The sequence below is a fragment of the Leptosomus discolor genome, chromosome 1 (assembly GCF_034619465.1).
Source record: "Leptosomus discolor isolate bLepDis1 chromosome 1, bLepDis1.hap2, whole genome shotgun sequence".
Classification (NCBI taxonomy): Eukaryota; Metazoa; Chordata; class Aves; order Leptosomiformes; family Leptosomidae; genus Leptosomus; species Leptosomus discolor.
This window is the reverse complement of record NC_141391.1, coordinates 209237733-209250932: the sequence shown is the minus strand read 5'-3', so window position 1 is coordinate 209250932 and position 13200 is coordinate 209237733. Positions and strand designations below refer to the sequence as shown.

At 37.5% G+C, this 13200-nt stretch overlaps 1 protein-coding gene across 1 annotated transcript in view; it reads left to right on the top strand.

Annotated features, from left to right (window-relative positions):
* Positions 1 to 13200, top strand: part of SEMA3A (semaphorin 3A) — a 171791-nt gene that overhangs the window by 59288 nt on the left and 99303 nt on the right. The window lies entirely within an intron of this gene.

Here is a 13200-nt window from a genome sequence, read left to right as displayed (position 1 = left end):
TAGTTAAGCTTTGCTCTCTGTATAGATAGATAAACCTTTTAAAGTATACTTCAGATCTTTTTTTTTATATTGGTAAGCTGAGAAGAGAGGCTGAAAGACTCCCCCCCCAGTATGCAATGCTTACTTACAGCAGGACTTCTCTGACAGAAGTTAACTGCTACACTTTCCCACAAAATATAGATTTTTTTCCAATAAAATCATAATTACTGTCCCATGTAAGTACTTAGTATTACAATATATTTCCATTTCCTCAGTATAGGGTGTCACAAGCACCAAAGAAACATTGTTCATGAAAAATTAAAGACTATAAATAACAATTAAGATATTTGCTTATGTAATTCAACTAAATGAGCAATTCTGTGAGGATTTCTTGCTATTCTGGACTTCAGTCTCTCATTTGATCTATTCTGGTTGCTGTATGTCCCGTGAATATTTCTTACAATTCCTGACCAGACCTTGGTAATGATCAAAGAAGACAAAATCCCTACAGAATACTTGTCAACTTTTATATTGAACTTACAGTACAGAAATGCTGCTAGTCATATTCCTCACTAGTGAGCCTCAAAATTTTGATTTTAAGATCTCACAGGCACCTGGGACTCAGCAGAAACAGAGGGCAATCTCTGCATCACATATGGGTTAAATAATAGGTAACTGCAAAAAAAAAAATGTGGCTACAATTCCACTCTGACATTCCTGGGATGTCATAAACCAGCAAAGCAAAGCTTAGGTGATTTACAAAAGTCAGCAGAAACACTAGTTAGTTTTGCAGGTAGGGATAGCTTCTTGACTGGAAAGCTCATCTAGTCCTTAAACTATTAATTTACTATTATTTTAAAAGTTTTGGTGGCTCTTTAGTCTCTGCAGTACATTTGGCTGAGGCACCATAGCCATGGTTCACGTGGTACAAAATTAATCAGAGAAATCCCTAATAAAAGTTATGATAGATTTCTACAATTTGAGAGCTTTAAAGATGTGTTTCTGAAGGGCACCTTAGGATGTTATTTTCAAGTGTAATTTGACTATCTAATTTATTTAGCCAATTTTAAAGATCCCAGCTCAAATTAAATTGTTGAAATGGTCCATTCTGGCCTTGACATGTATAAATCTTTGTAATTTCACTGGGTCTTTAACAAATTCACATAGGACAAGCTACATGATGACAGATACTTATGCACACTTTGCATGCTGTATGAAATCAGCTTCTCCCTGGATGTTTCTGGTGAAAAATAAATGTTGATATACAAACAGAGTACCAAGTACTTTTACTTGGTGCCAGCAAGCTTCTACATGCGCCAGGTCCATACAGAGAGTTACACTTTCGTGTCATTTCCCTTGACAGCTAAGGTGTATCAGCACAATTGTATGTGTATTAGCACTGACTGTATTATAATTTATAGGAGATAGACATCTACTTAGGCTATTTAATTGCCATTAAATTTTTCCTAGTTATCAACTCTTACGGGAATTCGACTGTCATTGATTTTTTATACTTGATAGTTCTCTTCGTGGTAATTTGGAATCGCTTTAGATCAGAAACCTATTCCCACTCTTTACACTACACGTGATATAGCTATATTCTGTGCATGTTTCTTTGCATTTAAGTGTGGCTGGCACTTAATTATTTAGTTTATGGTTCATGCAGATAGAATCACATGGCTGCAATTTAATTCACCGTCTCATTTGTTATGATAATACTTAATTTAAGCCAAAATGTTCAAATGCCATCTCAGTTTTTGCTTCCTTTAAAGTTTTCCAGCCCCTCCCTAAATCATAGGATGATTAGCAATTCCATATGCTTATGGATCCATCAGTGTGCAATGATTTAATCTGGAAAGAAAGAAGAAAAATAAAAAAAAGAAAAAGTGGTTTGTAACAGCAAGTGTTCCTCAGCCATATCTGGTGATACTTTGGAAAAAGAGAGATGGCAATAAATGAGCACTATTCCCTCTAACTCATTTTATTACTGTTATTGCCTTAGGGAAAATAGAAGAACATGGAGGCAGAAAGTAAAAGTAATTCTTTTCATCTGTTATTGTAAACAAAGATCTGACAGGGGAATCTGAAAATTAAATATACAATGCTGGCTTGATCTAGAAAGCCAGCTTCTAAATTCATCTGAAAGCCACAATTTTTCTGTTCAGATTACCACTGGCCCTTTGGGTGTGCCAAAGAGTTCATCCTTTTCTGTCAGGGTACTTCCTTTGCAGGACATCTACAGCGAGATTTCCAGCTTTGCTATCGCAAACCCTCACTGCCATCCCCATTTCCTTCCTGGTTCCCTGTCTCCAGCATAGTGCTAAAATCCTTTAACAGAGCCTAAAGACCCAGAACCCTCATCCAGCCTGGGGGAAAGGGAAAGGTGAATGTCCCCTGTGAGTAGGAAGAAGTAAAGTGAGGAAAAATCCAAAGCAATGGACCTCCAGTGTGGTCAGAGACAGAATTTGCTCTCAATATTAGCTACTACAAGGAGAAATGTGACTTTTGAGCCATTTACAAGACAAATAGTGCCACTGCATATCCCTTTCAACTCTATCAGCTCTCCCAGTTAGTATGCTGGGTTTATTAGTTTAAGGGCTGCTCACTCCTTAATCCTGTCCATGATCCTTAATGACTTCCACAAAAACATTTCTTACCATTTGGGAGACGAGAGTGAGACACTTTGTAAGTAGTGCTTTAATATTGCTGCTGAGTAAAACTGCTTTGCATGGACTGCAAGCAAAACAGAAGGCAGATAGGGGGAAAAAAAATAAAACAAGCCTACAAGCCTTTCACTTAGAGGTGAAATGAGTTTGGTAAAAAAGAAGTATAGTACACTGGAGTCTTTCAAAGTCCTGTGGAACTCTCTAACAGAATTTTCCCCCCCAGGAAATTCTGGTTGCGCCAGCTCCAGTTCTTGGATGGACCCCCACAACACACCCACCAGCATAAAGTCTCATTTATGGCCCTTAGTTCAGATGTTGATCCTACAGCTTGTGTTCATTTAGGCATTTGCATATATTTCTTTATATGAACTGACCAAGGCAAATCAGTTACTGTAAGGTAGTAACTTGTGTACTTACACAGAGGAAGAATTAAGTTGGCAGTTGTTCAGATTTTCATATTTTACCTGCTTACGTATCATGGGAAATCATTTAAGTCTTCCAGTATGGGGAAGAAATGGATATAGATCAAGGAGAAAGCTAATTTTACAATTTTGGGCTTATTTTTCTGTTTATAGGTGTGACTATAGAAATTTGCTTCTGAAGGAAAATATTCAGCAGATTTAATGCACTCTTGCAGAAATGTTTTCTTTGTTGTATTTGAAATACAAAATCACAGAGCTAGCAACGGGGAAGGAGAAATGAAGGAAAAAAAATCACTCCTAGAATTATGGGGTTTAATTTTCTGTCAATAGGTGTTCCTAGTTCGGCCTTGGCAAAATCTGAGAATTACTTTTATTTACAGCTGAGTTACCAGCTATCGCCATTTCAGAATGATGGGTAATTCCTTGTTATGATTTATTGCATCCCAAGATAGACAGAGTAAATTTATTCTTTGTATGTGTCCTTGCAGAGGAACGCACTAACTGGATGACTAGTAAAAAGGATCGATATGTTTAGTGCTTATTTTCTTTCAGGGCTTTAGTGTGAAGCTTATGAAGTCAAAGAAAAGCTTATCCTTTGGTACTAGTCACATCTTTTTTTTTGTTTTCTGAATTTGCTTCACATTCTTTCTGTTTTAGCAAACAGATTTTTTTGTTTGTTTGGTTTTGTTTGGTTTGGTTTAGTTTGGGGAATTTTCTGTTTCTTTAATATAAGAAAGGCTAGATTAAAAATTGAGGATAGATCTGCTCTGAAAGATCACATATCACCATTCCTCTATACTCAAGATGTAGTCACTATGTCACTATTAAATTAGTCCACAACTAATTTCTTTTCTGTAGCCCTGTTACTTACATACACCAAAAACAGGTCTACTAAATTCCTCCCTGATGCACACAAGTCTAAAATATCGTCTTTTTTCTTCTGTAATAAGTGAAAGTACTAATATGCAATTATTTCCTATGTTGAAGCTAATGTTTTGTTCAGTTTCAACATCTTCATGTCAACAGAAGGTTTTTAGTATAGAGAAAGTTTTGTATTCTGAAGATGGTGGAATAAGAAAAGTCAGAACAGTAAATAAAGGGAGAATCTTTTCTGACTGAGGGATGTGATCTGTGTTGGATCAATAATGTGTTGATTTCTTTTTCTCTTGGGCAGTTCCTTCCCAATTAACATCTTCCAAAACTTTAGATTACTATACATGTATCATGAATATAAAAAACAAAAAACAAAACAAAACAAAAAACACAAACAAACAAACCAAAAAAGAAATTACCCCCCCCCCAAATCAACCTAACAAAAAAAACCCAAAAACACTTAGCAAATTCTCGTTTCAACAATTTTACTTTGGTGCCAAATTTTTACTGAGTGGGAATTTTAAGCTTCTGACACTTAAGATTTCTCTGTTCAGCATCTCTCTGTGGTGTCAAAATAGTTTAATATCCACACACAAATTTCTGGATTCCCACAGTAAGGCAGATGTAACTTTGTAGTCTAGCTTACAGAGTATGTTTATTTACAGGCGCACATATTGCTAAGCAAATGTCCCTTATAGATGCAACAATCTTTTGCTTCCTTTCAACACTTCATGATTTTACCTTCACTTTTAACACAGAATTCTTGAGTATATTTATCTTAGGTGGCTGTGAGTGGAAGTCATTACAGGATATGCTTATAATATGCTAAATAAAGGCAAGCTGACTGATATGGAGACTAAGTGCTTTATGAGCCTATAACAGGCTTGACAACCTGTTTGTCTGAAATACTCCACCCAATTAGCAGGTGTTGATCCTATTTGGAAAGCGGGGTGTAATCTGGTTTCTCCAGGAGACAGGTGATTACTCCACCCAGATAGAAGAGGTAGATGAGAGAGACTCTTTAGATGTAGACTGTGGTCGCAACTTAAATGCTGCTGGGCTTGGTGAGACTGCTTGAGCTGAAACCCAACAGTATTGTTCATTTATTTGCTAATAAAGCCATGCCCAAAACGTGGAACATGTTTACTTTACAGAGCAAAACCAATTTTGTTTTAAAGTTATGATCAGAAAAGAACTAGCTTCCGCTTGACCTCAAGGCTTCTCAGTGTTTTAAGCTACTCCTGAAATACTCTCCTGTTCCTTGAATAAATTCATTCTGTGCTGTAGGAAGTGCATACTACTGAAAAATATAACAATCCAAAATAAAGGAAGTTTGCTAACACTCATGGAAAAGTTTAATGTTCAACAACCATGCTGCGGCTGCAAAATCCTGAAAACCCACTTGTTTGCTGGACTGCATCCACAAAGACTTTGTTTTGTCTTGTTAGCTACGCATTAACCAGATGTACAAAAATACGTGATGGTCATTAAATCAGGTATTTAGTGTTGCAGCTTTTTCTTGGCATCCCTCTAGCTGTTTACAGGTCCGGAACAAATATTTTCTGCATCTGCTGAATGAAGATGTAAGGACTGGAAACATGTCTTGTAATTTGAACATACTGAATGCAGAAAAAAATGGAGAAATTTTATTCTTAAGATTGCTAGGTCAGATGGTTAATGCTAACAACAAAGACTTGAAGGCCTGATGTGTTTAGTCTGTGCAGTCAGTCAAGGGAGGCATCTTTAAATCATGGCTTCTAATGACTTCTTCTAATGGCTTCTGGCTTAAGATGGTTTTCAGGACAGACCCTAGAGAGTGTCCCATCTGGCTTAGCTACTTCCATGCTTAGTCTTAGTAGCAAACTGGGCCAAATGACCAAGTACCGGTAGTGACTACCAGATTTACAAGTAGGTAGGTAGACAGGCAGGGAGACATGTTGTGTTTCACCCTCACTAACACAAAGGAAGAACCAGAGGAGCTTTCCATCTGCTGTGTAAGCGTGCTGACGATACAACTGCTAATATGGCTTGAAGGAATCAGGATATATCTGCTTTTTTTCAGTGGCTTTTTTTTATCATATGCTTTGCTAGTTGGCTTCTTTTTTCTTGTCTTGATGCTTTAATGGTTTAAATTCATGCAGACATCTTGCAACTTGAGTAAATTACACATTTTAAATATTCTCATGCACTCTTGTCATATCAAAAAATCAGGCAGATAACAGACATAACTTAATTGGAAAGATAACTAGAAGTACAGTAATCTGTACTAGGCAACCAAAAATGTTTTATCAACCCTCATCAGCACCTTCAGTCTGAAATTTCTCAGGGCACATCTTAACAGCAGAGGAAAAACTAGATATGAAATTAATCAATGTCCTCTGCAATTTTGACAGTGGTCACCATGACTAAGAGTAGTGTCATTCCTGACATCTCCAAGACATCTGGTCAAGTCCTCCAGATCATGATATAATACAAAGTCCTCCAGATCACTGTCCAATATAAGGGCCACTGAATTTGGGCATCTGTCAGCTTTTTCGAAGCTCTGAGGTGGGAAGACAAGTACTGTCCACCAGATAACACAGATTTATAAAAGAGACTAGGTATTTTGTTTACCTAGACATATTCTAGGTTTAAATTGTATTCGTGTGGGTGTGTGTGATGCAATACACACTGCTTACAAGGCTTTGACTAATGCGGATGTAATCCCAAGAACTAAGTTAATAGAAATCCCTTTCTGTAACACAGACCCCGATACTTCAGCTGCTCAACTTACTTCAGTCAGCACTGCAGACTGTCTCTTTTTCAGAGGGTAGGACTATAAAGGATTTATCCTCTTAATTGCAAGGTATGAAATAATGACAAAAGAGGGATGGAAATGATGTTATTGATCCAAACTGCAAGGGGTACATAGTATCCAATCATAGTCTGCAAATGTTTTCATGCCAGCCTGCCTCCCTCACTCTAAAATCATGCACCTGCCTATACAGGTTCATCTGGAAGGTTATCTCATCGAGTACAGGTGCTAGGCATGATTTCCCCACCCATTAGGGCCTGTATGAAGCTCCTAGTACTCTGGGACTTTCCCATTACTGCCAACTCAGCACTTAGTACAATAGCTTTGCAGTGGTGTTACCAACTAGCTTACTCCAATAAAGTAAAAAATTTAAAAGATTGTTGCATTTTAACAGGACTGGGACAATTTGCTTTGTTCCCTGCCTATTCCGGGCCTGTTTAAGCAGACTGGGCTCTTTGACCATATTTTTTCTAAGTGTTACTGTAATAGAAAGAGGGAAACAGTAATAATTCTTAAATAATTTTAGTGCATTTTATAAAAACTTGCACACAAGCAGCAAGAGCTGTGAAAGCATATGCCATGTAGAGCTCACCCTGAAGAGGACTTCCTTGCACATGTTTACTGACATGCTAAAGTGTTTGCAGGATCTAGCTGAGAATTGATCATCTGTGTACATGGCAATCACGCATATATTTATTGCACTAACACCCCAGAAATACTTTCCTTGAAACAATGCTGCTGCATGCTGAAAAAGATACCTAGCCAATAAGACTGAATTTATTGCAGCTGGCAGTAGCCCACTAGCAAAAGAGAGAAGTTAAAAAGCTTCCTGATAAGTTCAGAACATCTTTCAGCAGTGTGATAAATTTGAATGACAGCAGTAATATCAGGGATTACTTATTCTCCATGGATATCCCTGACCTCGTCACTTGAGAATTCAACTAATTGGACAGAAGAAGAAGAAGAAAAAAGTAAACATACTAGTTAAACTCGTGCACAGGACTTTATATGGAAACTGCCATCCATTTGATTTGAAAGACAAAATACTATTTATTTTGTTTGTCCAGCTGTTAGCCGATAGCTTTAAATCCCCTTGTCCATCCAGTTTAGACAAAACCTTCTGATATTTTAATCGCTTGTCTATGTGTGGGAAGGCTGAAATAAAGGAAGAATGTATTACAGGGTCTGATCCTTATCTGGATTAAATCAGCAGAAAACCGTTGAAGCTAATGATACTGTAATGGATTATTTAGCCTTCTACTTATTGCCCTGCATAATCTGGCCATTTGCATTTGCTGTAATATCTGTGAAGCAGTATGAACATCAATGCTGGTTTAAAAAAAAAATGAAACCACTTTTTTAAAATAGGGAGAAAAAATCTAGATATTAGTTCGTCACAGGGGCATACCCTTTACTTTCCACTTAAAAAGATGTCATTAAAAACTCTTTTCTGCATCAGTAATCCAGACTGAAGGATGTGTGCTCCAGGCTTCTGGAGGAGAGATAATTACTGGAAACTCATAAAAAACACCTACATTCTGTTTTAATTTTCATACGCGGAGCAGATGTTTTGACAGATGGATGGACTTTATTTTTGTAACTGTCCGGGAAAAGTCTGCATAACACAGCCTAATCAGTGTTACATATCTGTAGTGTTTGTTTTTCAGTCTTTCTGCATTTGGCTCCTATGCTTTTGGTTGCAGACATTTTCTTTGTCATTTATTTTTCCAGGCTAATCTCTCTCTGCATAAGCCCTTCTATCATTTTGATATATAAATATTAGAAAACTCTTTAAAAATAAATGTGTATGTTTGGTTAGTAAGTCAGATATATTGATCTTCACATAGTAGGTGCCCTTCTGGAAAACTTAATTAACACTTTATCTTCTCTTCACGACAGGGCCTCTGCCCTTATACATATTTGGAATTGAAATTTAGAGTTAGGATCTCTGTCAAGACACACTGGACCTGTTTGACTTTAATTCACACTCTGAATGTAAGAGACAGTCTAATAATTTCTCGACTTGTTCTACAAGTAGAAGTTCAGTACAGCAGAATTTGCAGTGGGGTTGGTGCTTTGGCTGTGTTATCAGAGTATGATACAAACGGTTTTATCCACTTTGATTTCAATAAACTTTCAGCATGGAGCTGAGGTCCGAACCCCTTAACCTCCTCAGACAAGTTTAGAAAAACCGTAAACACCTATAATGTACCTGAAGCTAAAACCTTTTCCTCCTTAGGAAAGCCCAGTAAACTTCTGGGGCACTGCTCCCTCCAGGTGGCCAAATGAACCTTTAACTCCTGTATGCGAGGTAGAATGGCTTCAGTTGGATGTCTTTGTGCCTTTATATGCCAAACTAACCCTACAAAAGCCTGCAGTGTCTGCTTGGGCTTTAGTGAGGGATACTGTCCATATTCCTTCAAGCAGAGAAACAAACTGAGTTGTGCCCCACATTTGAGGTGAGTACCTCAGCCACTGCACAAACAGCAAAGCCAGAAGAGGGCATGAACCACTTTTTTGGCCATGCTTCAGAGGATATTGGCAATCATGCCATTACAGGACTGTTTGCAGAAGCAGATCGAGCAGTTACACTGTGAAAATATAAAAAAGTAACTATCTAAAGAAGTTCCCTATGTCAGGACAGAGAGAGAAAGACCTCGCAGGTTATGCTAAAAGGTCTCAGACATGATACAGGGGCTTAGCTGCTTGGATTTTTAGATAGAGGTACTTCTGTACAAGGCCAAAGGCAGAACCTACATACCTTATGGGGAAACCTTATACCAGTTATTGAAATATAAATGAAGATTAATCCTCTGCAGGAGTAGGCAAGATAAATGAGTGGGGGTTTTGAGGACTGCGGTAACTCCCACAAGATGTACGTAATTTTCTCTTTGAATATCTACCTCAATCATTCTGTACCATATGCAATCATTTATGCTTTCTGCTGTATGTATGTATACGTGAACTCAAGCTTTAGGCCATAAACCAATGCTTAGCTTTATACAGAAAAGAAATGTTTCCTAATATTAAGCTGCCCATTATAATAAACAGAATTATTATGTGGAAGAATTTACAATGATTCACTATGATTCACTCCTTTATTTTCATAACCCATCCGAGTAATACTTTCCTGCCTACAGAGAACTTGGCAAACCTTGCATTCATTTTCATTCACATTATTAGGCTAAAAGTATTTTAAACTCCCACATCACACCACTTTCATATATGAAAAAAGCTCTGATTTCTACCTGGAAAATAATTTTTAAAAGTCTAAGTTTTTTTCTTCAGCTGTTTTACTTGATGAAGGACAATATTCGAAAGGTATGGATATGTCCAGAATATGTTCCCTTTAAATAACATCCCTTTCCTGGGAAAACTGAAAATGGAAACAAAGGTACCGGGGGGCTGAACTCACATGCAGACAGAGCATTTAAATTCCCTGACAATTTGTTCCTTACAGCTTCTGGCTCTGCATTACTTCCTCTTCCTCCAGTGGATATTTTCTCCTGTCTATTGTATTTTACCAAGATACTATATTTCTTTTGTAGTCTTTGTCCCCTTTCCAGTGCCTTACACTCTGAGATCATGTAGTGAAATACCTCATTCTGCTGGCACAGACCTTCACACTAACAGTATGGCACTGGCCTGGGGGTCTGGCAAGGGGAGACACTGCTGCCAAGTGGGACGAGCCCAACTGGAGACACTCAAGTCATTCCAGGCCTCCAGCCAAGGGGTCAGGGAGCTGCTTTGTAGTCAAGTTGATGTAGCCAGCAGTGTTGGGACCAGTAGAGCTGTCTGCCAGGTTTCACAACTGGTGCTGCCTAAATGCCATTGTAGGAGCCTTGCCGTGAGGGTAGGAATGGGGAAACAGAGACTGAAAATGGGAGTCAGTCACCCAAGTCTCGTGAAATGGTGGATCCAAATTGCATCCAATGCACACGCACTTTCCCTGATTGGAATATCTTCTCCATCATACATGCGTGCTGAGATTTAGAGTCTGAGCAAATAATTCAAATCTGTTAAAGTTGGTATATTACAGATTTATAGGAAGCTTTTTCGTCCCAGAGCCACATAAACCAGGAAAACCTAATATTCACCATCACAAAGCAACTCTTGCTAAGTTCAGAATATCAAATACACAGGCATAACATTTCCACATGTGATGCTGTACCTGTGCAGCTGTACTTTAGCACAATTAGACAAAGGAAGGAATCTGATTTCTCTGTGATTGAAATCAATGTGCCTGTTGCTATTGTTCCAGGGAGAATAGCACTGTCTCCCAGGCAGGGCAGAAAATTTACTTTGAACTTCCTGAGTTGACAAGGGCTTAAATCAGAACTGTAACTTTACTTTGATGTCATTTATTGTGGTTTAATATCCCTCTTTATTTATTTTTTTTACAATCATGTAAAATATATAAAGAAACCTAATCTGTTAAGGATGTGTATGAGAATTTTCTGAATAGACCTTAATAGTTCCTTTATGCAACTATAAAACACAAAGAAGCTATAAGAGCAGTCTGATTTGGGCTAGGAACTTTAAATGTTATATGAATTTATTTGTTGTAGTCAAAGGTTTATTGCTGTAGGTATTTACCTTCCCCGTTGTTTAACTAGGTTGTGTATTTCTTAGACATCTACGGTAAAAAACGTTGTACAAGGAATTAAGGAGAACTTAAAAGCAGGGATGAATAAGCTAGATCTGCTTTTGGAAATAGATTATAAATCTGGAGTAACTTTACTGATATTAACACAGTTACACTGCTATCAATCCTGAACACCTGAAGCACAAATATGGGTATGACAGAGTTAATTCCTTCCCCCCCAAGCTAATCTGGAATAATTCAGTGAAGCTGATGATAGAATTTTTCTTACTTTCCATCCACAGAAATCAAAGAAGACTCTGCCCCTAAACTAAGTAGGGTTTTCCATCTCACCTTTAAATTATTAGCTATCTAATACCTTCTTGCTGTATATTATAGATAAGCAGCTGGACGGTATTTAGTGAGTGCATAGAGTCACAGGTGGCATGTTGCTGTAAATCAGAGTAGCTCCTCTGAAATCAGCACAATCTGATGGGATTCACGTGGGCTGTGGGTCTAGCCCATGTACTCTCTGCATTTTGCAGAGGTATGTGTCCACTGGCCTCTAGCATTTCATGTTCTTCAGGTAGGCATTTTTCAAAAACTTTAATAAAGCGTAGTAGCAGACCACTAAGATATTTTTTAAATCTTGATACACCAAACCAGACAAGGCGAAGCACAGTCCTACTGAAACTGTGGTGGGATCAAATTTGGCCAGATACAACTCTAAGTGAGAAAATTCTGAATTTTTTAATAATGCACAAATCAGTGGTCTGTTTGAAATTATGTAGCGTCAAAGTCAGATACTCCATCAGAAACACAGAATATTGGAATTTAAGAAAGTATCTATTTAAATTTTGTTAATTTCTAATGTTACATGAATTTGTACTACTTACCTATTTTTGCTCTTGCAGGCATTGAACTATTAACACACTTTCATGGATTTTCCATATTTCTTTTATTAAAAACAGCAAAGCACAGCAGCATTAAGAAAAATATCTAAACATACATTGTAATTTTGATTATTTATGCCAGGTATTTTCTTAGTACTCTACCACTGTGACAGTGGAAAGCAGTCTGTGAATACATATATATATATAATAATTATATGTTCATGTTTATACATGTGTGGGAGGAAGAATATGTATGCACCAGAAATTGTATATGTTTTTATTAAGAAATGTCGGAATGGAAAGAACTAAGAGAGCCCCCTAGTAACATCCATCTCCATTTCTTTCAATTTCCTGTTGGATTACCTTAACTATCTCTATGTTTTCTCTTCCATCTCAGTTGGAAAGATAACTTAAGTTCTCAGCAGTAAGCCAAGGACGTAGTAAGATTCTGTATGCTTTTCTCTGGGTGCTCCTTTTAATACATTGACATTATCTGTTATGCAAATAAACAATAAAATTGGAAGAGCAACGTTCGGTACAGTCCTTTGTGTAAGGCAGGGAATCAGTATTTTATCTGTGTAAGTTTGTTGCTTTTCCCTGCGGTGGCCTGAGGCATGCCTCAAATTGCACATGCATTTTCCTGGCAGAGCCATTATTTTGGGTTTGAGAGTATCTGGTTTAATTAGCAAGCAAGTTACAGAGATGGATGATGCCAGTCAATGGGATTTCTGTGGAGTCAGTAGCTCAGGTGGTGTTCCCATGGGCCCTGGTCCACTTGGAGAGGTACAGCTAAGTACTGTACCAAAAAAGCCAGCAAATATGCATAGAAAATATTATTTTTAAACACAAACTTTACTGGAAATGGTTATTTTATTTCAATGTTCTTATTTTTGTTCTATTTGAAATCTGTTATTTGTAATTGTGTCAGCAGACTGATATGCAGGCATTGACATTTTTCATTGTTAGACCTGATTGAAAAAAAAATATTAAA